Source organism: Aquarana catesbeiana, linkage group LG09 (genome assembly GCF_042186555.1).
Source record: "Aquarana catesbeiana isolate 2022-GZ linkage group LG09, ASM4218655v1, whole genome shotgun sequence".
Classification (NCBI taxonomy): Eukaryota; Metazoa; Chordata; class Amphibia; order Anura; family Ranidae; genus Aquarana; species Aquarana catesbeiana.
The window spans coordinates 18,039,388-18,066,987 of record NC_133332.1 but is presented as its reverse complement, the minus strand read 5'-3'; the positions used below and the strand labels follow the sequence as shown (position 1 = coordinate 18,066,987).

The window sequence follows — 27,600 nt, the reverse complement described above, 5'->3', positions numbered from 1 at the left end:
GTCAGGGCCCCCTCTGGCCCCCCCTAGGGATGCCATTGTCCTACTATTCTCTTCTCCTATCCCAGTTTCTAAACCAATATAAAACAACAAAAAACACTACAACCCCTAGACTGGTCATTGGAGTAATGAGCGGAAGTTGTGCGCCCCTGACTGCAGGAAATACGGTGTGCCTGGCTGCGTGGGCTGAAACTGGGGAAGATCTGGGAAAAATACCAGTGGCTACTATAGGGGTCGGCGCTACTGTATCTATGTAAAAATCATACCTGTATAAATTGCCTCTTAAGCTAGCAGTTGGAAGCAGTTTAACTAGAATAAATAGCTTGCCATGGAGCGGGCAAAGAGCCCATCATAGCGTAGCATTTTAAATAAATTTTGTTAAACAACAGAGCAGATGTACCTCAAAACAAAGAGTGCAGGAGAAAACTTATGCCCTGTACACACGAGCGGACATTTCGACCGGACTGGTCTGACGGACCGAATCCGGCGGACAATCCGACCGTGTGTGGGCTTCATCGGACCTTCAGCGGACTGTTTCTGTCGAAAATCTGACGGAGTTTAGATTTGGAACATGTTTCAAATCTTTACGTTGGAACTCCGCTGGACCCAGTTCCTATTGAGAAATCCGCTCCTCTGTGTGCTAGTCCGACGAACGAAAACCGACGCTAGGGCAGCTATTGGCTACTGGCTATCAACTTCCTTATTTTAGTCCGGTTGTACATCATCACGTTCGAATCCGTTGGACTTTGGTGTGATCATGTTTAGGCAAGTCCGTTCATTCGAAAGTCCGTCGGAAGTCCATCAAAAGTCCATCGGAAAGACTGTTGGACCTTTGTTGCCGAAAAGTCTGCGCATGTTTACAGGGCATTAGTGAGTCACTCACAGTGTTAGCCGCTGCTGACCCAGAATTGTGTAGAGGCATGACGTTAGCACTAACACTCCGTCTTATGCATTTTGTCCAGTTGGACGACCTTTTGAGAATGGCTGATTGGACAAAATGCGTCAAGCCAGCTTTCCTGAATTCACATGAACTGTTTCCTTCACTTTGACTTTTTTGGTTAATACATTGCTTTACATTTATTTACTCACTGGCGCTACACTATTTTATAAATGTATTTATTTTTTTGTTTGGGTATATTGGACCTTTGTTGCAAGCAGCCACATACATTGTCACAGCGCACATCTATACCATCATGCCTGTATGTACCATACCTGGCCGATGCCCCCGGAAGCTGTAAATGACTGAAGTAGACACAAGTGGCATCACCGCCCCACTTCTCCAACTCATCCAATCCAAGTACACATTGCATTTTTTAGAAAATGCAAACATGCTTTAACCCCTTGGAGCCAGAGCCTCCCGACCCTTTAAGGGGTTTTAGGATGCCAGGAGGGGCAGGGTTTATGATCATGTGACCGTCGTGATTGGCTGCCACAGCGGTCACATGAACAGGCAGCTCCCGATCGCAAGTAGAAATTGGAAGTTTTACGTTAGTGACGGTAACTGTGACGGGAGCGTGCTCTCGGCAGAGCTCTATTCACACCAATTCACGCATATTTGCGAGCGGCTGGCGCCAATGGATTAAATAGTACCCATGCTGACTGGCCAAACTCCTGTGTTCAGAAGGCATCAGGCCAGCCACTCAGCACAAGACCCGGAAGCAAACAATGATCAGTGGAGTAACAGTGACTAATATGGTGATTTCCAGCTATCAGGGGCTTTGGCCAGGTACGGTATATACACAGTTATGTTGGTCCACGGTGGACCAATGTAACTATGTAACAATATACCATACCTGGACGTCTTCTTTAAATGTAACCCTAATGTTGAGCATTGAAGTGCTTTTGGTGAAGCTTCCCATCTCATTTTAAATTCCATAGATGTAAACGGGACCTTAAGGCTTCATAGGGTTAGAGAGTAGTTAAGGGTTATAGTATGATCAAACTTTGAGTGAAAAGTTATTGGGTAGTTGTAAAGTTTTGGTAACGACCTCAGGTTTAGAAGGAGAGATAAGGTGAAGTATTAGGGTGAGGGTAAGGATGAATTGTAAGGGCTGGGTTAGGGGTTAACTTGTAAGGGTAAGGTTAGTATTAGAGTTAGGTTAAAGTTTGGAGTTTAATTCTAAGGGTTAAGGGGTAAGTTAAGCGTTTAGTGTTTTCTTTAGCAAGTGTTAAGTTTGGGAAGATTCCCTAAAACTGGTGCACACAGAATCTGGTGCAACTGTGCATATTAACCAATCAGCTTGCAGGGTTTTATTGTCAAAGCTTAATTGAACAAGCTGAAGTTAGAAGCTGATTGGTTACTATGCACAGCTGCACCAGATTCTGCGTGCACCAGTTTTAGTAAATCTCCCCCATTGGGCAAAGATTTTTGGATGGATTAAAGTATGAGGTCAAGTTTTCTCGCAATTGATTTTACATTGATTTTCAGAACAAAAATAGACTTTTGGTGCCTAAAAGTAAGACGCTGCTATCTACTGCCACCCCTGAACAAGAACAAAGGAACCGAGATGTTTACGGACGTTGGTGCTCATAGTGCAGAACATGATGACAGCATTCCCTCACTGCAGCTCAAGGTTGAGATCAAGGTTGGTCACAAGAGAATTCACATTTATTTTCAACAATAAAAAAAAAATTCCATGTTTTTTGCCTGTAAATGTTACATACTGCTATTGGGTTAAGTTTTAGGGATGGGTTAAAGATTAAGGTCAAAGTTACTCACAATAGAATTTACATTTGAGACACAATTCCAAGTTTTTGGCACCTAAAGAAACATTCTAGTCATCTGTCTCTATTGCGGTCTTCCTCTCTCATACACTATATGGCCAAAACTATGTGGACACCTGATTGTCAGACCTATGAGTTTGTTGGACATCCCATTGCAAACCATGGCCAATAACATGAAGCACCCCTCCACCTTTGTAGCCTTAACCCTCCATTCCTTTGGGAAGGTTTTCCACAAGATTTTGGGGTGTGTCTGTCGGAATTTGTGCCCATTCAGCCAAAAGAACATTTGCAAAGTCAGTTACTGATGGTGGATGAGAAGACCTGGGCACCATCGGAGTTCCAATTTATTCCCCAAGGTGTTCAGTGGGGTTGAGGTCAGGGCTCTGTGCAGGCCATTTGAGTTCCTCCACACCAAACTCCTCAAACCATGGCTGGATGAGAAGGCCTGGCCCACAATTCCAACTCATCCCAAAGGTGTTCAGTAGGGATGAGGTCAGGGCTCTGTGCAGGACGCTCGACTTCCACAGCACCAAACTCATCAAACTATGGCTGGATGAGAAGGCCTGGCCCACAATTCCAACTCATCCCAAAGGTGTTCAGTAGGGATGAGGTCAGGGCTCCATGCAGGACGCTCGACTTCCTCCACACCAAACTCATCAAACCATGGCTGGATGAGAAGGCCTGGCCCAGGGTTTCAACTCATCCCAAAGGTGTTTATTAGGGATGAGGTCAGGGCTCTGTGCAGAACACTCGACTTCCTCCACACCAAACTCATCGAACCATGGCTGGATGAGAAGGCCTGGCCCACGGTTCCAACTCATCCCAAAGTTGTTCAGTAGGGTTGTGGCTTTGTGAAGGCTACTCAAGTTCTTCCACAGCCAACTCATCCAACTATGTCTTTATGAAGCTGGATTTGTGCATGGGACACAGTCATGTTGGAGCAAAATGGCCTTCACCAAACTGTTACAAGGTTGGGAGTAAACTAACATGTCTGAGGCATTAACAGTACCCTTCAATGAAAACAACCGAACTCAATAATTTGAGTTCCAGTCCCAACATACTTTTGGCCCAATAGGCCGGTTGAAGGTCAGATGTCCATTTGTCCACAAGGTCTACTGTACCTACAGTATCTATCGTATCAATCTACTGTATCTCATATAAATCTTGTATCCTATCTGAAAAACAGAATAATGCCGTATATCATTTAAGTGAATCTGCACTTGGCAGTGTATTTTATACTGACTGACACCGGGTTCTTTATCACCTGGGTTAAGTGTGGATTTACTTTAAGCAAAATATATTTTTACCACAAGAGTGAAATAAGAGCAAATCAAAAAAAGTAGTTAGGAAGGTAATTCTTATCTGCACTTCTTAAAATATGTAAATTGTAATGGAGACATTTCGAAATCTTTCAGCTTCATATCTTCCATTTAAACAAGCCGGGACGTGTCTTTTGTGATCAGCGCTATTCTCTAAACTGGCAGCTAATTCCAGAACTCTGCATATTTATCGAGCATTATCGCAAGTTTCGCATTGGAAATCACATACGTTTTGGCAGCCCGGATCATGTGTCCTATATTTCACCTTCTTAATATTTGTAGAATCTAGCAGATAATGACAGCTAGTGACATGCGTTACAATCACTATGCAAAGCTTTGAAACGCTCTTTCACTTTGAAAAAAAAAAAAAAAAAAGACGACTAAGTTTGTGTTTTTAAATTTGCATTTTAAACCTTGGCATTGCCCTATGAAGTACGGGCACCAAAATGGAACCTCTCTGAAACATGGCAGGAAATGGGCTGCTTCTGGCTGGGTATATTGGGGTAGAAACCGTAGAATGTGGGTGAACTGCGAGACGAGGCATACCTGGTCCTGGGATTTATTCAAAGAAATGGAAAAAAACAAGCATATATATATATATATATATATATATATATATATATATATATATATATACACACATACACAGTGCTCAGCATAAATGAGTACACCCCCAACAGTAACATTTGTCAGAAAACCCTAACTCTCCTTTCAGAACCAACATTTTCTATGGGACACAATACTACAAAATAGTCCCACAAAATGCGGCCCATTGATTGCAATCAAGATTTTTTACTTTTCACACACAAAAAGTATTTTTCCTAACGAATTCATTTAAGACCATGTTGCAAAAATGAATACACCCCAATGAAAGTCTTAAGCCCCATAATATGAGGTCAAACCTTAGGAGTTTCAATTTGTATGCAATCAGGCAGGCCCTTGCACTACATGGTTTTGGTAAATCTGAAGACAAAAATCAGCAGAGGGATGGTGGGAACTCAGCACAGGGATGGTGGGAACCCCTCATAATGGACACAGCAGATGTACAGACCTGGGAACTCAGCACAGGGATGGTGGGAACCCCTCATAATGGACACAGCAGATGTACAGACCTGGGAACTCAGCACAGGGATGGTGGGAACCCCTCATAATGGACACAGCAGATGTACAGACCTGGGAACTCAGCACAGGGATGGGGGGAACCCCTCATAATGGACACAGCAGGTGTACAGACCTGGGAACTCAGCACAGGGATGGTGGGAACCCCTCATAATGGACACAGACCCAGGAACTCAGCACAGGGATGGTGGGAACCCCTCATAATGGACACAGCAGGTGTACAGACCTGGGAACTCAGCACAGGGATGGGGGGAACCCCTCATAATGGACACAGACCTGGGAACTCAGCACAGGGATGGTGGGAACCCCTCATAATGGACACAGACCTGGGAACTCAGCACAGGGATGGTGGGAACCCCTCATAATGGACACAGCAGATGTAGAGACCTGGGAACTCAGCACAGGGATGGGGGGAACCCCTCATAATGGACACAGACCTGGGAACTCAGCACAGGGATGGTGGGAACCCCTCATAATGGACACAGACCTGGGAACTCAGCACAGGGATGGGGGGAACCCCTCATAATGGACACAGACCTGGGAACTCAGCACAGGGATGGGGGGAACCCCTCATAATGGACACAGACCTGGGAACTCATCACAGGGATGGTGGGAACCCCTCATAATGGACACAGACCTGGGAACTCAGCACAGGGATGGGGGGAACCCCTCATAATGGACACAGCAGGTGTACAGACCTGGGAACTCAGCACAGGGATGGTGGGAACCCTATGGGAATTTCTACGCTTACGAATTTTATACGAAATACGAAATTTCATTAACGAATTCCGGATCCAAATTCCGTTACAGCAGAAACGTGATTGGTGTTTTGTTCACCAATCAGAGGAAGTCAGCACAGCACAGGGATGGTGGGAGCCCCTCATAATGATAAATTCATCATAACGAACTTTCGTTATTTCGCGAAAAGTTTACGAATCTAACGAAAATTCGTATTTCGTATGAATCCGAAAATCTTGCGGCGAATCCGCCGCAGAGACCACTTTTATCTGAAAGCCAACCGCCGTGCGAAAACGGGGATGCCGGGGGTTATGGCCGCTAGCTGCTGCCATAACAACGATATCCGCCGCCAAACTTTGGACGTACATCGGCGTGCGGCGGTCGGCAAGTGGTTATACAAGCTGTACACTCACTACTTTACATTGTAGCAAATTATCATTTCTTCAGTGTTGTCACATGAAAAGATAGAAGAAAATATTTACACAAATGTGAGGGGTGTACTCATTTTTGTGAGATTCGGTGTATATATATATATATATATATATATATATATATATATATATATATATATATATATATATATATATACACACTAACAAAGAACTCATTTTCTTTCTCACATACACATTTGTCCCTATAGAACCCCCTTAAGCGAAGTGTCATCGGTTTTCCGTTCTGTGTGTCAGCTGCCGCTAAAACCCATTAATATTACATACAAACAGCTACTGTGTAAACAATATTTATAAATTATTTTATTCACTTGTCACTTTAATAACGCTGCGTTATTCCAGGGCTGTGATGTGTGTAAAATGCAATTTAATGTCATTTCCGACGTACAGCCAGTACATTGCGATAGGCGGTGTGTAAATAAAAAAAAAAAAAGGAATAAACTACGGATCAGAACGTACAGTTCACCGCTAGACTATATTGGGGTGACGGGGCTGGACTTTTTTTTTATTATTATTATTATAAAAACCCATGTTTTAATCAAAAATCTTTTAATATTAATTATTTCTAGGTTTGTACATCAAAGCCTGCCTTAATCATCGGGCTGATTTCACTGTGAATTTCACAGGCTTTCACCGCGGCGTTATGATGACTGTAGATTTCGTGTGTCATACAGACTGCGATATGTGAAAATTCATACCTCTTGTCTGTTTAGTGTTATTGTTCTGACATGGCGATATTGTTGCACTTTTTGCTAATATGTCTCGCTTCGTTGTCATCACCTTGTATTATTAGTGGCGAGACAATTTTGTGCAGCACTTGGCGTTGGATAGAAAGAAATGAGAGGTTTTTTGTTTTTTATTTTGCTTTCAGGGAAGTCATGCAAATCCTGTACTTCTGCTGCCTGGCCAGCCCACCTCCCTTTTCCTTACCGCAGGTAAAGTCAACTCAAAAATGAAAATGATTGGTTATTAACCACTTTTATTCTGACACTTATCTCCTACATGTAAAAAATATATTATTTTAATATTATATTTATTATAAATTTGCTGGAAATGTACTAAGAACCTCTAAACGTTATATATATTTTTTTTGCAGAGGCCCTAGAGAATAAAATGGTAGGCGTTGCAATTTTTGTTATCTCACGCGGTATTTGCGCAGAGGTTTTTCAAATGCAATAAAAAATAATCACTTTTAAAGCTTGACATTTTTTTTACTCGGCATAACATCATCTTTTAGATTTTATCAATTGGATATTATATTCTGTTTTTGTGAATTAAAATTCCCTAAAGTGTATTTTTTTTTCCTTGCATTTGAAAAACCTTTGCGCAAATGCCGCATGAATTAACAAAGAAAAGTGTATTTTTTTTAATTGCATTTGAAAAACCTCTGCGCAAATGCCGCGTGAGATAACAAAAATTGCAACGCCTACCATTTTATTCTCTAGGGCTTCTGCAAAAAAATATACAATGTTTAGAGGTTCTAAGTACATTTCCAGCAAGCAAATGTATATTTTTACATGTAGGAGAGAAGTGCGCACACTCATGGAATGGCGCCAAAACTACGGTACCTAAAAATAACTTTATAATCCTTTACAGGTTACCAATTTAGAGTTACAAAGGAGGTCTAGTGCTAGAATTATTGCTCTCACTATAGTGTTCGAGGCAAGTCCTCATATGTGTGGTGTGAACACCGTTTATATATGGGTGCGCAACCTACATTTGTGCTCACCTTTGCACGCCAGGACAGGGGCGCTTATATATATATATATATATTTTTTTTTTTTTTTCTTTTTAATTATTTTTATATATTTTATTTGAATTTTTTTTTTTAATCAACTTATTTTTTTTGTTTCCCTTTAATTGCTTCCACATGGGATGAACAACACTGTTGTGATAGCATGGGGCAGCGAGTTACAAGTCTCCCTAAGCCCAGGTTCACACTGCTGCGGGATTGAAATTGTGCGAGTTCTGCTGAACTCGCACAATTTCATACCCCACATGTCAGTCCGACTTCGGGGGGGCGATTTCAGAGACATCTGTGCGGGTTCCTGCACAGATGTCTATTGAAATCGCACCCGAAGTCACCAAAAGTACAGAAACTATGTTTGGGAAACGTCGCAAAGTCGGCGACGTACCGATTCGGACGGTGCCATTGTCACCAATAACCGCGGATTTGCCATGCGATTTGACATGTCAAATCGCACCAATGTGAACCTAGGCTTAAGGAGAGACACCAGGTCTCTCCTCTACCCTCAAAACCATCAGATCAAATCAAGATTGGTTTGATCAGATGCTTGTACAACCCAGTAATGGCGTGTTTACACAACCAAATCCTCTTCACTTCTGGTTTATGACATCACAGAATGACGTCCCTTCCTCACACGGTGTCTGGAACAGGAACTGGATTCCACAGTCACATCCTTGCCGTGCTTCCTGATCACTCAGGAGAGTCCAGTAAAAGTGGTAGCAGCGGGAGGAGGGGACCCCTTAGACCCTCTTTACATCAGGGTCCCTTTTAGAGTTCCTCCCTTACATAAGGGTTCCCATAAGAGCCCCCCCCATTTCATGAAGGTTACCATCAGAGCCCCCCCTTACATCAGGTTCCTCATTAGGGTCCCTCCCTTTACATTATGAGATAATAATGGGACTTTGCCTCATCTAAATAACTATACTGCCTGTGTGTCCCATCCTGGTGTGTGTTGTAAAACAAGGTTCCTCAAAATATGGGACTTTGAATGGACGCAAGGCAGAAGTAAAAAAATACAAAATTTATTAACAAATAGTAAATCGATCAATGGTATAGCAAGAATAGAGATAGCTGATGATAAAAAACATATATAAAGGGGAACTAGCTTAAAAAGAGGAGGGAGTTCGCAAAAGGATGGCCGACGCGTTTCAACTGCACTATACAGTGCGGATCTTCCTCAGGTCCTCAAAGTCAAACGATTTGACTTTGCAGCTGACGGACCACATACCCTCGCTCCACTCACTAAGGTGGCAACAATTGCTGTTCTATAAGCAATTGACCTCAAGGATAAAGACGTTTGGGTCTCATTGCATACAATTATTAACTTATTATTTTAATAGTCTCGTTGTGATACACCCTCCAGAAACTACTGACAAGGCCTCTCACCCTTAAGTTGGACATGACCCTGATACTGTCAGAAAATAACCCTTCCACAAGCGACTACGAGCAATCTCATCGAGCACGGGTGAATTCAGGGTGTCCTTTGACTGGTACCTCTTGGGTTGGCATGGATTAATACCCCATTTCCAGTATTTGAGTGTCTCTTCAGCTGCTGGCCAAGTAACTTTATATTTAGGAGTTACAGCATTTGGAGTGGTGCAAATCGCAAGGTCCCTGAGGAAGAGCCATCGGACATCCTTTTGTGAACTCCCTCCTCTTTTTAAGCTAGTTCCCCTTTATATATGTTTTTTTTATCATCAGCTATCTGTATTCTTGCTATACCATTGATCGATTTACTATTTGTTAATAAATTTTGTATTTTGTTATTTCTGCCTTGCGTCCATTCAAAGTCCCATATTTTGAGGAACCTTGTTTTTCCTCCCTTTCATTGGGGTCCCTATACTAGTCCGACAATTACATCAGAGTCCCTATACTGCCGCCCACAGGAGAAGTGGACACTAGGCACATACAAAACCTAAGGCTATAGCCCCTCCCACCGGCTTAGTTTTTCCTAGTGTCCTTAGGAGAATGGATGTTTCTTTCCATTCTATATTTTTGCTTAAATTGGAAAATTATGATTAACAGTTATGTACACATGAGTAACAGAGCGGGAAAGAGGCTCTGTTGGGTTCCTATCGCTGTTTTGGTCCTTACTGTGGAGATTTACTCTCACTCTGTGCCAGGGCAGGAGAAAATTGGGAATATCCCCAATGGGCACATAGACATTAAACACATTTTTAGAAGCCTGGGGAAGGGTTGTGTAGCGCTATCCCTGTATGAACCACCGATTTACGATGGGCCCTCTGTTCTTTGCTTTGACCTTTTCCAAAAAATCTCAGCCCTTCCAACACACCAGGGGATCAAAGAAGACTTGCAGAATAATTATTACGGGAGAGGCAGTCCTTTGAGATGTTCTTCTGCTGGCTATTGTTGGGGCCCTTTAAGAGCATTGGTGCACTTATTGACAGTTCTAGTTAAATTGTATGAAGTATAGGTACAGTATAGGTATGGTATAGTCTCTGCACAGATGCAAGGTAGATGTGGTTCAGATGCAGTAAAGGTTCGGTATAAAAACTTTCCCTTTTTCCCCTCTTCCTACTGTAGCAATGATATGACTGCCGACTACAACTCCCAGGATTCTCAGTGCTCTGCATAGAAGCCTATGGGCTTACTTGACTTTAACTCTCCCCCTGCTGGGCACAGGAGGATGGTGCAGCATAAAATCAGCATCTCAGTAGAGGGAGAGAAAAATAAAGGGCAATGTCTTCATCTCCATATCATTGTAGCCTAGCATCTGGCTACAGTTGGACAATGTTATTATTGCGGTTCGTGCCTTCTTGACCCAGTGTTGACCACATCTTCCATTTATTGATTTGGTGTCCAGTGCTGGGACAAGGTCATCCAGCGCCCAGGGCAAAGACACCAAACTGGGCCCCACTTCCCTTAGGGTTAGGGCCCCCCCTACCAATTGCACCCAGGGCAGCCGCCCCACCTGTCCAACCCTTGTCCCGGCCCTGCTGGTGTCACAGGAACAAGAAGCGTGGGAAACCTCTCCAGTTGGGTCACCGTTTAAAATAAAAAATCTGGAAGGCATTTCAGATTTTCCTTCCTATATCAAAAGCTAAAAAAAAAAATACATTTTGGCTGGAACTAGGCTTTGAGGAGAACTCTATGACCTGACGCCAGACCCGGCTTCAACCGTGAGAACATTCGGCCTGATTTAGCTTGACTCGAAACTTCAATCATAGCCCGGCCAGGTGAGCGGAAAGCTGCGGCGGCAGCAGAAGGAGGTAATGCACATTGACATTGAGGGATGGTGGGTGCCCCGCCAAATCCGAGATTGAGAAACGTTCCTTCCACAGGAACAAAGTGGCTTCATGTACCGAACGACTCACAGCTCAGCCCGGGAGAGGAGAGGGCTCGAAATAAACACACCGGGGGGGGGGAGAAGTGGCTGTTAGGAGACTTCAGAGCACGCTGAAGCAGAAGAAAATAGGCACACCATATGCTACGCTCCAGATGTTGACTTGACGGTAACGTTTGAGGAGCAGCGACGTGCCCTTCGAGGGGTTAAATTGTAGCACTTAGAAGAATCAGTGGTGAGATTTAAAGGGAAAGTGATCAGCATTTCTGGGCAATTTTACATTTATTAATTTGGTTTGACATGTTATAATGTCATAGTTCACATTTTTACATTATAATAAGGAGACATATAATACAGTTTGCAAAGCTTGCTTATTGTCAGTAGTGTATGGATTCTTTCAGTCTTGCACAGTTGTACAGGCTCCTCTCCTGGACTGAACCTGCATACTCTGATTTCACTGCACACTGAGAGCTTCTCACAGTGTGACTTAGAAGTGGCAGCAAGTGAGATCCACTATCAAGGGCAATTTGATATTTGCATAACTCCTCCCAAGGATCAGCCCACTGCCTGCATCGGGGCTGATAAATCTTGAGAGAAGTACTGAGGCCGGGTGCTGTGATGTTTTATGGAACCTATGTGTGACATCTATTCAGGGAAGTTCCCGTCACTTCCTGTTTTGCTGACATTACAGCAGGAAGCAAGCGGAAATTTCCCCATCAATGGCAATGAAAAACGTGTCTCAGTAAGGGATAACTTCCCCTTATGCCACTGTAGTGCCCATCGAGATAGACTGCTAGGGTGATAGCACATTTAGTTATTTTTGGCTCCTCTGTGATCATTGGATCAGCTATTGATTTCTTTGGGCTGTTCTAGATCTCACAGGTTTGACTGTTTCTTGAGGTTTCCAGAACATAGGGCTGGGAAAAGCAAATGGTCTGCTTGGATATTTATCGTGCTCCAGCCAATCCCTGGGTAGGTGTGCCCAGTAGGTGGCTGAGGAGAACACAAATAGTCCGGGTCTGCAGCAGCCATGTTCTTGTCATGCTGGAGAAGCTCCACGGCCCCAGGGGCTGCTGCCCCCTCTGAGGCAGTTGTTGATGGAGTTTGCCTTGCTGATGCTTATGGAGGTCCTAGCTGTGGCAGGCCTGGGGGGGGGGGGGGGGGCTATTCACAATCATCGTTGGAGCTAACGAAGCAGTCTCACCTAAGGATCTGGTCTGGAAGACTCACTAGAGAGTGCTGGGAGAAATCTGGAGGGAGTGCAGCTGTCCTGTGGCATTGTATTAACCCCTTCCTCACTGAACAGTGTTTTTTTTTTAATGCATCTGGTCACGTGACCACTTTTCTTCTCCTTGGTCTGCACAGTCCTGGTCGGGTCCCAGAGCCTCATGCATGTTGACTTCCTCCTTGCTCTGTATACACTGTTGACTGCTGTGTTATGACATGGAGGCTCCCTAGAGGTGCCACTGCCAATCAAGACATAAGATCTGCCCAGCAGTTGTTGCTGTCTCTAACGTGTTGCCACCAAGAACAAGGAAGCCAGAGTGACTGGCAGGATCAACAAGTAATTATAAAGAAGTAAAGGGTACAGATACAATAGATCAGGGGGTCTCCAAACTTTTCAGTTTGAGGGCCACATTGTATACTTTATGAATATTCACAGGCTGAAAAAATTATGCATTTTATAAACAAAATTAATTTCAAGAATTAACTTCAGATCAGAAGCCCCCTGCTTACACATCAGAGTCGCCCACTTACATCAGGATCCCCTTAAGAGCCCCCCCTTACATCAGGGTCCCCATCATAGTCCCTCCCTTACATCAGGATCCCCATCAGAGTGCCCCCCTTACATCAGGGTCCCCATCATAGACCCTCCCTTACAGCAGGATACCCATCAGAGCCCCCCCTTACATCAGGGTCCCCATCATAGTCCCTCCCTTACATCAGGGTCTCCAGCAGAGTCCCCCCTTACATCAGAATCCCTATAAGAGTCCCTCTTTTACATCAGGGTCCCCATAAGCCCCCCCCTTACATCAGGGTCTCCATCAGAGTCCCCTCTTACATCAGGGTATCCATCAACCCACCCCCCTTTACATCAGGGTCCCCATCATAGTCCCTCCCTTACATCAGGATCCCCATCAGAGATCCCCCTCTTACATCAGGGTCCCCATTATAGTCCCCCTCTTACATCAGGATCCCCATCAGAGATAGACCCTCCCTTACAGCAGGATACCCATCAGAGCCCCCCCCCTTACATCAGGGTCCCCATCATAGTCCCTCCCTTACATCAGGGTCCCCATCATAGTCCCTCCCTTCCATCAGGGTCTCCATCATAGACCCTCCCTTACATCAGGGTCCCCATCATAGACCCTCCCTTACAGCAGGATACCCATCAGAGCCCCCCCTTACATCAGGGTCCCCATAATAGTCCCTCCCTTACATCAGGATACCCATCAGAGCACCCCTTTATATCAGGCTCCCCATCATAGTCCCTCCCTTACATCAGGGTCTCCATGAGAGTTCCCCCTTACATCAGAATCCTTATAAGAGTCGCTCCCTTACATCAGGGTCCCCATAAGACACCCCCCTTACATCAGGGTTTCCATCAGAGTCCCTTCCTTATATCAGGGTCCCCATCAGAGTCCCCCCTCTTACATCAGGGTATCCATCAACCCCCCCCCCCCATTACATCAGGGTCTCCATCAAAGTTCCTCCCTTATGCCAGGGTCCCCATCAGAGTCCCCTTACACCAGGGTCCCAATCAGAGTCAGTCCCTTACACCAAGGTCCCCATCAGAGTCCTTCCCTTTCAACCAGGGTCCCCATCAGAGTCCTTCCCTTTCACCAGGGTCCCCATCAGCGTCCCCCCCTTACATCAGGATCCCCATCAGAGGCTCCTCATTAGAGATGCCCTTTACATCAGGGTCCCCATCAAAGTCTCTTCCTTACATTAGGGCCTCCCTCTTATATTAAGATCCCCATCAGAGTCCTTACTCACACTAGGGTCCCTGTCAAAGTCACCTGCAAAGTCACCCATCAGAGTCCTCAGTTTGTGCATGGAGTCTGAGAAACTACCTGTGGGCTGCCTAAAATCTGATAGTGGCTCTGGGGTCATAGTCTGGAGGCCCCTGAATTAGAGAAATGATTAAGGGTCTCTGTTTTTTTATTTAATCACTTTAACTCCACTGCCTATATTCTCTGATCTACTGATCGATTGGACACGGAGTTATCACTGCCCGCTCACACACCTCTTCACAGCTCAGTATAAATTGCTCAGGTTGGGTGACAAGTTTACTGTAAAGCTCATTCCATTTGAGCGCCGGTGACAAATCTCCACTTTCAAAAAAAAATCTCCTAATAAAAAACGCAGGCACAACACATTGCAGAGCTGACCTTCTCCCTAGTTAAAATTGTGCATTCATCAATAATAAATATACTAACCTTGTTTTTGCACACAAAAACGCTATTGATTTGTTATATCTAAACAAGAAATAGCAAATGTCAACCCCGGCTTATGTTCTCTGACAATGTATGAAGGGCTCCGGCTCAATAGAAGGCCGTGTAAACGGCGCCGGATTAAATGCGGCTAGGAAGAAATCTTTCCCTCGGATGAAGCGGCTTTTTTTTTTCTTTTTTTTTTTTGGGGGGTTGTGGGATTTGTACGATTTCAGATGTGACCGATTTGGTTCAGCGTTACCCAAAAAAAATAACAAAAGACGACAATTTTTCCTGCTGCTTCCGAAAACGCCAAACAATTGAAACTGTTGATGGTAGGAAGAGAGAAGTGGACAATTTTACAGAGCCTAATTTTGCTGTAAAAACGATCAATTTACCTTCATTCCCCAGTGCTGTGTTAGATTATAGATTTTATTATTATTATTATTATAATACAGGATTTAACCACTTGCTTACCGGGCACTTAAACCCCCCTCCTGCCCAGACCAATTGTCAGCTTTCAGTGCTGTCACATTTTGAATGACGATTGCGCGGTCATGCAACATTGTATTCAAATGAATTTTTTTGTTGTTGTTTTTTTGTTTTTTATTTTGTTTTTTTTAAATTAATTTTTTATAATTCGTTTCACACAAATGGAGCTTTCTTTTGGCGGTATTGAATCACCACTTGGGTTTCTATTTTTTGATAAATAAACAAAAAAATACAGAAGTAAAAAAAAAAAAAAAAAACATGTTTCATCGTTTGTTATAAAATTTTGCAAACGGGTAATTTTTCGCCTTCATTGATATTCGCTGATGAGGCTGCACTGATGGGCACAGATGAGGCTGCACTGATGGGCACTGGTGAGGCTGCAATGATAGGGTGCACTGATAGGCATAGATAAGACGACACCAATAGGCACTGATAAGACAGCACTGATGGGCACTGATAAGACGGCCCTGATGGGTGGCACTGATTGGTGGCCCTGATAGGTGGCACTGATGGGCACTAATAGGTGGCACTGATGGGCACTAATAGGTGGCACTGATTGGTGGTATTGATAACAAGAGAAAAAGAAAGAAGGGGCGCACCAGCCATGTGCATTATCCATTGGATGTCAATTTATTAAAAAAAGGATAAAAAGGAACTACTCACAAGCAATTGTAGAAGATTTCACAATGTAAATAGTCATAGACTAGCAGCATGCGATCAAAGATGAGCGGAACCCTCCAGAAGTCATAGAGGAACTCACAGGTATCACTGCCAGCTGACGCGTTTTGAAGGGACCATCCCTTCTTCCTCAGAGCCCGGCCAGACGAAACGCGTCAGCTGGCAGTGATACCTGTGAGTTCCTCTATGACTTCTGGGGGGTTCCGCTCATCTTTGATCGCGTGCTGCTAGTCTACAATTGCTTGTGAGTAGTTCCTTTTTATCATTTTTTAAAATAAATTTTCATCCAAAGGATAATGCACATGGCTGGTGCGCCCCTCCTTTCTTTTTCTCTTTTTGACTATTAGGATTCCCCATCTTTGAGGGCAGCAAGGCCTGTGTCTTCGCATGATTTGTCTGGTTATCCACTTGTGCACAGGAGCGATTTTTCTCTGCTATAGGTGGTATTGATAAGCAGCACTGGTGACGAGGCACTGATTGGTGACATTTATAGTTGGCACTGTGGGCACTGATAGGTGAAACTGTGGGCACTGATAGGTTACACTGTGGGCACTGATGGGCACTGGTAGGTGGCACTGATGGGCACTGGTAGGTGGCACTGATGGGCACTGGTAGGTGGTGTTGATAGGCAGCACTGGTGATGAGGCACTGATTGGTGACATTTATAGGTGGCACTGTGGGCACTGATGGGTGGTACTGTGGGCACTGGTAGGTGGCGCTGGTGGGCACAGAAACCTCTGCAGAGGCTCTCCACGATCGGGACTGATGTTCAATGCCCCATTAGTTCAAAAGGGGGGCCCAGGGCTCCTGCTGAGCAGAAGGGCCGGCTATACTGTCTTATTGGACAGCGATCCTCTTCTGCCTCCCCCCCTGCAGCACTGTCAGCTTCTCCTCCTCTTTCTCCCTCTGGCTGCACTGCAGGGAGGGGCGGCCCATCCATTAAACCCTGATGGGTTTTACTTCCTCTTTATTCCCCTGCAAAGTAGAAGCATAATGGGCTAGTATGCATCCCATACTAGCCCATTATGTTGCACTTGCCTGCACTTGCCTGCAAACGAAGCCTGCGATGTCCCACGAGGTCCTCGCTTCTTCACCCATCGCGTAACGTCACTCCCGCACATGCACACAGGAGCCGATGGTCACGGCACAGGCCCTATAGAAACGGCATGATTGTACCCTTTCTTCAGTGCGCATGCGCTGATTATGTCGGCGCAAGTGTATATGGTAAATATCTCCTAAACTGTGCAGGTTTTTTACAACCACTTTAAGGGGGCACGGGCGCCGCCACGCCCTCCCCCCCATATCCATGCATCCGGCACCTTGCAGGATGCTGGATGCATGAATTCTAATGGGGTGTGTATTTTTAAAGCACATGATTAGAGCCTCTAATAGCCTTCAAAATAGGGTGGCCTCGGGGCGCAGAGCACTGCAAACCGAGCCCACCCAGTTGTCTGACAATAGCGAATGAACATTCACTATTTTCACACTAAATCTCCTCCCCACCAATCAGGAAGCGAGACCCGTTTCCGGATTGGCCAAAAGGAGAAGCCTTCCGATTGGCCCCACAGGAGGAGAGAGGAGGAGGGAGGAGACAGCAACCGCTGGAAGCCACGAGCAGGGGAAGGGGAAGCCGCTGTGCACGTGACGCCTGCCGCCTATGATGCCCGCCATAGATGTGGTAAGTGCTCCGACCCAACCAACCTCACCGGGGGGGTGAATGTGGGTGCACTGTTTGCCGCCCCCCCAAAAAAAAATTCCCACCAGCCACCACTGACTGCAGGGGATTGGTTCTAGCACGTGCCCCTTCCATCTGCTGTTTGGTCTCCCCCCATGTGCCCCTTTACCCCACAGCACTGCCGACTTCCCTCATCTCCTCTCCCACCGGGTACACAGAGGGATGTTTCAGGATTTAAAAAAAAAAGGGGAAGGGACCAGTAAATATGTTTTTTACTGGCCCCTCCCTTTCCTAAATGAACACAGTGAGCAATCGATACTGATCACTCCTGTGTCCATTCATCATTGAAGCATGGTAAATTGTGTTTACTATACTTCAGTTTGTGAATGAGCAGGAAGCCTCCGAGCATTTCCAAATTCACTCAACTGTGAAGCTGAAGCTGCAGAGAAAGGGACTGATAAATCTATGTCCTCAGTCACTTGCGGCGGGGATGGGGGGGGGGGGCTGTCAGGTAGGCTGTATGGGGCCCGTGCTTTCTAACAGCAGCCTGAGGCTCGAATGGGCTTCAAGAAAGGGTGGACTCGGGGTGCAGCCCACCCAGTTGTGTGACTATAGCGAATGAATATTCGCCATGGTCTTCCTGCTTCTCCTCCCGGCCAATCAGGAAGCGGGAGGAGCGCGATTGGCTGGGAGGAGAAGCGATCGCATTGGCCGGGAAGGGGAGGAGGGTGTACAGGAAGATCCGGGACTCGGGGGGATGGCCGCCCAGAGCCCAACCGTGAGCCCCGCGGGGGGGGGGGGTCAGGTGGTTTGTTTGCCCGCCCCCCCTGCACCAGTCGCCACTGCTTCCGAGAGGAGAAGCAATCGTATTGGGCAGGGGGGAGGGTCAGGTGGTTTGTTTGCCCCCCCTCTCACTGGAGCACCAGGCACCACTGCTTCCGAGAGGAAAAGCAACCGTATTGGGCGGGGGCGAGTGGTTTGTTTGCCCCCCCTCGCTGGAGCACCAGGCACCACTACTTCCGAGAGGAGAAGCAATCATATTGGGTGGGGGGTCAGGTGGTTTGTATGCCCCCCCTCGTTGGAGCTCCAGCCGCCACTGCTTCTGAGAGGAGAAGCAATCGTATTGGGTGGGGGGGGGGTTTGGTGGTTTGTTTGCCCCCCCCCCGCTGAAGCACCAGGCACCACTGCTTCCGAGAGGAGAAGCAATCGTATTGGCCGGGCAGGGGGGGATGTACAGGAAGATCCGGGACTCTGGAGATGGTCGCCCAATGTTCTGCATTGGCTCCAATTTAGAGCCAGACCGCAAGCCCAAACGCGTTTGTTTGCTGCCCCCTGCTGGAGCACCAGCCGCAACTGCTTCTGCGTTCAACCCAGGGCACCGAGGACATCTTGTGGTGAAGAAAAAGTATTGCAGGGTCAGCTCTAGACTGAAGGGGAGTGTTGTAGTCAGCTGTGCATTTTTTTTTCTTTTTTTTAACATCCAAAAGGATATAAAAAAAAAAGCTTTGTCTTTTAATACTGTCCATATTGGCAGAGCATGGTGTGCTGCGTGTTCTTTAATGTGTAATCATGCTGTTATTTTACATGCACAGTCTCCAGGACTCTGACAGGCGACCCCCCCCCACATCTTTCCAGCCCTTGAAACTCCAGCAATATTTATATATCAACTGCTTATCCCCCTAATGCATCCTGCCATGTCCATGACAAAAATCCTTTTCTCAATCCCTGTTTAAGTCTAATATATATACCGGCTATATGGACACAGCAGTAAAAAGCACCGGAGCATTAGATAAGTCTCATAACATTCCGAGCACATGCTGCTTTTATAGAAAAGATTTCAATAATAAGCAGCCTATTCAGCATATAGCAAGGCCACTTGACTGACGGTATGCATTTATGCATAGGAAATGTGCGCAGTGACCAAAAAAGAAAACTAAATAAATGAAATAAAAAAATAAAAGGATAAAAAAAAAAAAATCCATATCCATTCAAAAAAAGGAAGAGAGGACCTGTTAAGCAAAAATTAAAAAATAAATCCTTCTTTAAAACTTGGGACCAGATTTGAATTCTATTCCTCCGATCGGCTCCTTTCACCTTGGGATTCAATATCATTTTTTTTGCTTTTGTAATTCATATTAATGGAAGAATCCCTATAGAGCGCCGGCATATGGCACAGCGCAGTGCTGTCCATTAAATGATGGAAGTCCTAACGACACATAGGGGGTGGATTTATAAAGCAGTGAATGCGACTTCCACCAAATATTCACCGCAAGTGCATGAGTTTTTAATGGCAGTTGTTGATTCACCACCGGTGAATGGTTTATAAATATACCCAATTGTTCAGTTAGGGTTTACCTTTACTTTAATATACCCTTTAGTTTGCTAGGGCACTGTGCATAAGATACATTGACATTTTTTAAATTTTTCTTTTCAGAAAATACTTGCTTTTCTCTCATTTTCCACCCTTGTTGCATCTCAGTGCTGCTGATCTCCTGCAACCTCTTTACAGCCACTTCCTGTCTACATGCACTGCATACTGGCCGCATGGTAATTCTTAGGTTTCATTTAAGCCGGCCATATATAGATTTTTGCTCCTTTAACAAATCCCCTCCCCCGCTCTACCATATCACCTCTTCTAGCACAACCCATGGTTATGACTAAGGCCTTATAGGCTGAAACGCGTCAACTGACTTAATCCATGGCTATTCAATAAAATGAAGAAAATTTAAGAGCAACAACCGGAGTGCGGATCCTTTTTTCTACATTAGGAAACGATTCGGTCTCAGGGCGCTCAAGAGAACGTGTGATCACTCAATGAAGTTGAATGAGAAGTGGTTTAATCCTGAAACTGAGCAGGGAATTCTTTACTGTTAGAACGGTAAGGATGTGGAACTCCCTTCCACAATTGGTGGTGTCAGCAGGAAGCTTTGATAATTTCAACAAAAAAAAAACTTTTAAATGGCCATCTTAGTGAACACAATATACAGGGATATGGCAAGTGGTGGAGACATAATTACACACACCCAACACAGGTTGAACTGGATGGACTGGTGTCTTTATTCAACCTTACTAACTATGTGAATATGTAACAAGGATCAAGGAGGAGTTTGGCGAATAGCCTAGGTTGGGTCTGAAATATGACGGCATAGCCTAGCCAAAATGAAAGACAGCCAGCAGAACCTGAGAGGTGTGGAAGTAGATATGATGGATAGGGGACATAGCAGTGGCTGGTGGTAGGAGCAGTTGGTCATTCGGGAGTAAGCGATTGGGTGGAAAAAAGATGGAGACTTTGGAGGAGGTGGGTTCTAAGGTAAACATGTCATGACAAATATGGAGGCTGCCATCCCCAGCCTCCTTTTGATAACATTATTTGCCTCAGACTTCTATACTTCTGAGGCACAGACTTGGAATAGGTATACCGTTAAAGAATGCTGGCAAAAGCCTGAATGCCTTATCTATAGTCTTGTTCTGGACCAGCAGCTCAGAAATCTGGAAGCTGGTCACAGGCGGGCAACTGGCTTTATCCGAAAGAAAGGTCAGCAATGATAGCCACAATTTGCAAACCTTTTAAAGCTTTCAAGAGAAACAAGATCTAATGTAGCTCTGTAAACATTAATACATCAGCAAATGTATTTTTTGAAATACAAGCAGTTTAAGTAAATGTGATCTGGTATCAGCCTTTTGCAAATTCTGTAATTCAGGGCTGGAGTATGTGAGGAAGAAGCAGCTCAATAAGCCAAATGCGTTCATGTACTGACATGGGGCATGGCGATAGGCGCAGACAACAAAGTGACCGATAGGTGAGCTTATAAGTGTGCTGCTTCTCCTTTCCCTGTCCAGTCGCAGGTTGGGGGTGTGTCCGGGATCACCAGGGCTCAGAGGAAGAGGTTTGAATAATTGAAGGAAAAAAGGTTCTGGTTGGCCGTAAATCAATAAAATCACCATTATTTGTAAATCTTCAATGAAAAATCTTCACAATATAAAAGGGGAAACAAAATCCAGCTAATGTGTTCAAGAGTGGCAAGGATGTGGAATTCCCTTCCACAGGCAGTGGTCTCATCAGGGAGCATCGATAGCTTCAAGAAACTATTAGATAAGCACCTGAATGACCGCAAGATACCGGGATATATAATGTAATACTGACACATAATCACACACATAGGTTGGACTTGATGGACTTGTGTCTTTTTTCGGCCTCACCTACTATGTAACTATGTGTTTCATGCTACATCAGCGCTTAATCATAATTGGCTGCCCGATGTAGCACAAAGCGCATTTTGCTGTGGATGCTGTATTCCCCTTTATGTTGTGAAGAGGTTTCATTGAAAATGTCAAAATAAGGGGGATTTTATGGATGTTCAGCCGACCAGAATCTTTTTTCCTTCAATCATTCAAAACCTCTTCCTCTGGGCCCAAGTCATCCCGGATGCACCCCCAATCTGTGACCGGACAGCGAAAAGGAGAAGCAGAAGAGAAGACTGCGGTGAACAAGGGCCAGCACCTATTATTGTGGTAGATGAAGTGGGACAGTAGACCAACCTGGAGCCGTGTTTTGTTTTTTTTAGGATTTAATCATTTTGGCCATCAAGCTGAGGACATCTAACCACAGGATGGCAGGAGATCACCATTCAAGGAATCCCTGGCAACCCCTGTACGGACCCTACACTAGGGTCCGTACAGGGGTTACTAGGGATTCCTTGAACCCTACAATGTACCCTGGTTAAGAAAGGTTGTTTTGAGGCAACTGGAAGCTGATGAAGAGATGCTGAGCAGATGAGACACATTTGGAAGGGTAGGACCATCCTGCAGCACCATTCATAGTACATTGTAGAGTTATTCATGAGTTCATTCAAGGAATCCCTGGCAACCCCTGTAGGAACCCTACACTAGGGTTCGCACAGGGGTTACCAGGGATTCCTTGAACCCTACAATGTACCCTGGTTAAGAAAGGTTGTTTTGAGGCAACTGGAAGCCGATGAAGAGATGCTGAGCAGACGAGACACGTTGGGAAGGGTAGGACCATCCTGCGGCACCATTCGTAGTACATTGTAGAGTTATTCATGAGTTTATTATAGAGTCTTGTTAACAGAATAGCAGACAGTAGTCAAGGTCAGATATCATGAGATCATGGAGTGAGATTTTTGGTGGTCCCTTGGGTCTGGAAGGGGCATGTTTTAGCAATATTACTCAAGTAGAGACTGCTAGATTTACAGATGTCCTGGATGTGAGCAGTAATGGAAAGGGCAGACTAAGGCCAAGGTAGAATGACAGGTGGAATGACAGTACAATTTACAGGGAGATGTCAGGGATGTAATATACAGAAGCTCAAACATCATGCCTTACTCGAACCACCTTATGAAAAAAACAAAATCATTGCATTAATTTATGAAATACCTAATCAAGAACTGCCAGCTAAGCAAGCAATATGCATATCTATAGGAACTAATCAGATTACAGAAGGTCAGCAATCTTTTCATGTCAAAGGTCTTTTTTTTTTCGTTTTCTCCCTTTGGCGTTGTACTTGATTCAACGGTTACCTTTCGCTTTGAAGCCTCCGATTTAAGTATATATACATCCTCCCCCCCCCCCCCTTTTGTCATGTTACAATCTGCCAGTATTATGAACGCTAATATTCTACCAAAGTTAATGTTTTATATTTAGTATTCATACAATGCCATGAACAAAACTATAAATATGTAAATTACATCAAGGTATGAAAATAATATATCAAACAAAAGAGAGCTATTGAGACCAAAATAGGCCAAGGCGGCCATTGGCAAGGGTTTGTCTCCCCCTGCTGGCAGCCGAAGGGAATTCTTTTTTTTTGTATGGAATTTCTGTGGTCGATCGAGCGCTCTGAATTGGATTGAGGTCTCTTTTTCATCAAACTGACTTAACTGCATTCAATATTTGTTTTAGGCGTTGGATGGCCTGAGTGGGCAAATCTGGAGTGTCCCTATTCACTCTTGAAATGCTTAAAGCTTTAACTTTACATCCAGGAGAAGGGATAGGGATATATATATATACAGTATAATTATTTATACTATGACGCAAAGGGCTTGTGTGGCTCAGACCTAATTAAAGGTCTAATTATGTGTAAAGGACCCTTAGAAGAAGAGGTTAACACTTAGTAGTCAGAAGCCGTCACTTGACAAAGATCAAATCATTGTTACTACCCAAGTGTCGATCTTCAAAATAATAAAGTCATTTAACGTAATGCATTCCACCAGACAAGGGTTAAATGGTACTTGTTGCAGTTTCGTGTGTATAAATGACCCAGGTGCCGGCGCACCGCCTCCGTGTCTTCCCAGAAATATCCAAAATCCGGGGTGCCCCATTAGGGAAATTTGGACAAGATCTTCGGTGGTCAAGTCTTGGCTTGTCAACGAATGAATTTATGGATTTCATATGAAATTATGACATGTATTTTCAAGTGTGTTTAGTGTAAGTAAAATATTGTCTTGGTACCTGCAATTCCTTCTACAGCAATGGCCTGCGAATTGTGGCCCGTGGGCCGAATGCGGCCCTTTGCTTGCCTGTATGCGGCTCTTGGGGCACTGTTCCTCACAGAGAGGCACTATTTCTGCCACAGACACTAGTGATGGGGCTCAGTCCTTCAAACGACACCAATAATGGAGCCCAATTCCTTCCACTGACACCAACGATGGGGCACTGATCCTCCCAATGATGCCAATAATGGGGCACTGATCCTCCCACCGACACCAGTGATGGGGCACTGAATCTCCCACTGACTTTAATGATGGAGCACTATTCCTCCAACTGACACCAAAGATGGGGCGCTATTCCTTCCACTGAGACTAATGATGATGTACTATTTGTCCCACTGAGACCAATGATGGGGCACTATTCCTCCCACTAACACCAATGATGGGGCACTATTTATCCCACTGACACCAATGTTTACAGCCAATTTAAGATTGCAGCTTCATTGAGATTTCCTCCCTGCAAGTGGCAATGTGCAAATATAATACCCAGGGCCCGGGACAAGGGTGGGCAGAAGAGGTGACTGCCCTGGGCGCAGCATGTAATGTAGGGATGGGGGGGGGTGCCGGAAGTTCCTTCCACTATAAGGCTGACAGGAGTAGTGTCAGTGGCATCATTACTTCTGTAAGCCCAGTGCAGGAGGGGGAAAGAAGAGGAGAAGAGGGCAAGAAGAGGAGAAGAGGGCTGGGAGAAGGTGCCAGCTATGCTCTCTCTCCCCCTCCTCATAAGCTCGCACATAATGAAGGGGGGGTGCAATTTCGCATCTTTGCCCTGGGCACTGGGTGATCTTTGCACCCTGGGCACTGGGTGATCTTGCGCTGGCACTGGTAATACCCTGACCATTTCTTATGTGTGTTTGTGTCTTAAATGGAAAGCGGTCAGTTGCTGGGTTCCACTGTCTATAGCAGGTGGTCCTGAACCTGTTGCAGATGGCTGTGCAGATGCAGGGGGTCACAAATATGCAAGCAATAAATAAATAAAAATAAAAGGGACATGGTCTGATCTTCTCTAGATAGCCCCTCGATTCTGACAGTAATTGCTCAATCATTCCCCGCATTTAAAGTCCATTGCAAGCAATGGTACAGTATTGAACATGGGACCAGTCAAAAGGTAGCATCTGATTTGCTATAGAAATAAAACATGCTTACAATTATATGGCAATATTACAGAAGATACAATTTCTCATTTTAAAACCAACCAACATGATTTGTTACATTGTCTAAATCTGCTGCTGGATGCAGCTCTGAGCCGCCATAACAACATGATCCTCCAGAGGGCACTAGCTCCTATGTGCTTTTTATGTGTTATAAGAGGTCTAGCTATAAATGTTCACATGGTAGCAAATTAACAGAATATATATAAATGTTTGTTGATGGACTGTGAATAACCACCCCTCACTGTCACACCCTGATTATTTCCATTTTATATATATATATATATATATATATATATATATATATATATATATATAACCAAAAGCAACTGCATTCCCATAAAAGGTCCATGCGGTGGCCCAAACATGTGCAGGGGGCAAACAAGCGTGACTAATTTTTACAAGATCCGGCATACCACAATGCAAGGTATATGTGGTGTGATGTGTATTGTGCTCTACTGTACAGTGCGTTGGGGTGCCATTCGCAAAGAGCAGGTGCATTGACATGCATTGGGGCAACGTACATTAGTTCATGAGTTTAGATTGCCACAATGCACAAGTGTGAATAAGCCTAAGATTTTTGGATCCTCAGCTTTCCCAGGATTCAACAAAAAACTTAAAGTGACTTCACTGGTGCCTAGACCACCACGCTTTGAAGCCAATCCACTTCCAAAGCCCCAAAGAAAATATAAGAATTCCAAGGAAACGGTACTCAAACTTCACACTAGATGGTACTACACTCCGGACCGTCTTCATAGAATGTATCCCCTGGTCTCTGGCACATGTTTTAGAGGATGCCAGGACAGGGGTACATTGCTGCACACATTCTAGAGCTGCAAAGCCTTAGAAAATATATAAGAATTCCATGTATGTGGCACAGGTGCCTCCCACAATACAGGGCTGGGACCTCAATGGTCAATCACCAGGGTCAAATGCTGTCATGGGAGCGTATGTGTAGCCCTGACTTTAAAAAAAAAAAAAAAAAATCACAGGATTTTCAAAGTGCTCCTATATTAGATTGCGCCAGAAGGGCAACCTGGTGAAGCTTACCACGTACAGGTGTGCTTTGGTTGCATCCAAGATTTTCTTTAGACCACATTATTAAAAAGAGGCAGCAAAATTATGTTAGTTTTAAATATTTTAAAAAGTTATTTAAATTATTATTCATATCTTTTATAAATAAAAATGTATAATTAATTTTATAAATTAATTCATTATTTATTTAAATGATAATTATTTTTCTAAATACATTAATCAATTAATTAATAAATAATTTGAATAAATAATAATAAAAAAAATGATATATATATATTCATTTTCAGAGTTAAGACATTATCCGTTGTTGTGAACATTTTCCATGCAAGGAAAATACAAACACCTCCATCCACTGCCATTGCCCTTCTGCATATCAACAAAGGCGGGTCATCATCACTCAACACTGCTGCCACTCAGAGAAAGTCTTGTACTTTTTTTTAATAAATACCACAAGTTCTCTGATGGGACAAGGTGGAGATCACGATTTCACCACCCTTGCCCAATTAGAGAATTCTTTATATTCATTGAAAAAAAAAAAACCTAATGCAGAAGGATGCTTCTTCTATCAGTGGAGCCGCAGTGACTACTACATTGATTTGCAGCTTACAGTACACAGAGATTTGTCACGTATGAGATATGCACGTTTTTATTGGTTCAGGTAGGTAAGGGGGGCACTCTTTATGCCTGTAGGAAGAGAGACTTAATTTCCACATATGGAAAGGCTTCTTCACAGTAAGAGCTCTGAAAATGTGGAATAGACCAGGGGTCTCCAAACTCTCTAAACAAAGGGCCAGTTTACAGTCCTTCAAACTTTAGGGGGGCCGCACTTTGGCAAGTGAGGGTAGAAAATTTTCTGGTGTCAGAGGGACAGAACAATGGCCCATGATTGGTATTAAATGGAGTAATAATGCCCCATGATTGGGATTAAGGGGAGTAATAATGCCCCATCATTGATATCAATGGGAGGAATAGTGCCCAGTCATTGGTGCCAATGGGAGGAATAGTTCCCCATTATTGGTGTCGGTAGGAGGAATAGTGCCCCGTCATTGGTGTCAATGGGAGGAATAGTTCTCCATCATTGGTGTCGGTGGGAGGAATAGTTCCCCATCATTGGTGTCAATGGGAGGATTAATTCCCCATCATTGGTGTCGGTGGGAGGAATAGTTCCCCATCATTGGTGTCGGTGGGAGGAATAGTTCCCCATCATTGGTGTCAATGGGAGAAATTGTTCC

The 27,600-nt window shown here is 44.5% G+C and overlaps 1 protein-coding gene across 4 annotated transcripts in view; it reads right to left on the bottom strand.

Annotated features, from left to right (window-relative positions):
- The window catches only part of DIAPH2 (diaphanous related formin 2), a 1,573,862-nt gene that overhangs the window by 1,379,503 nt on the left and 166,759 nt on the right, over positions 1 to 27,600 (bottom strand). The window lies entirely within an intron of this gene.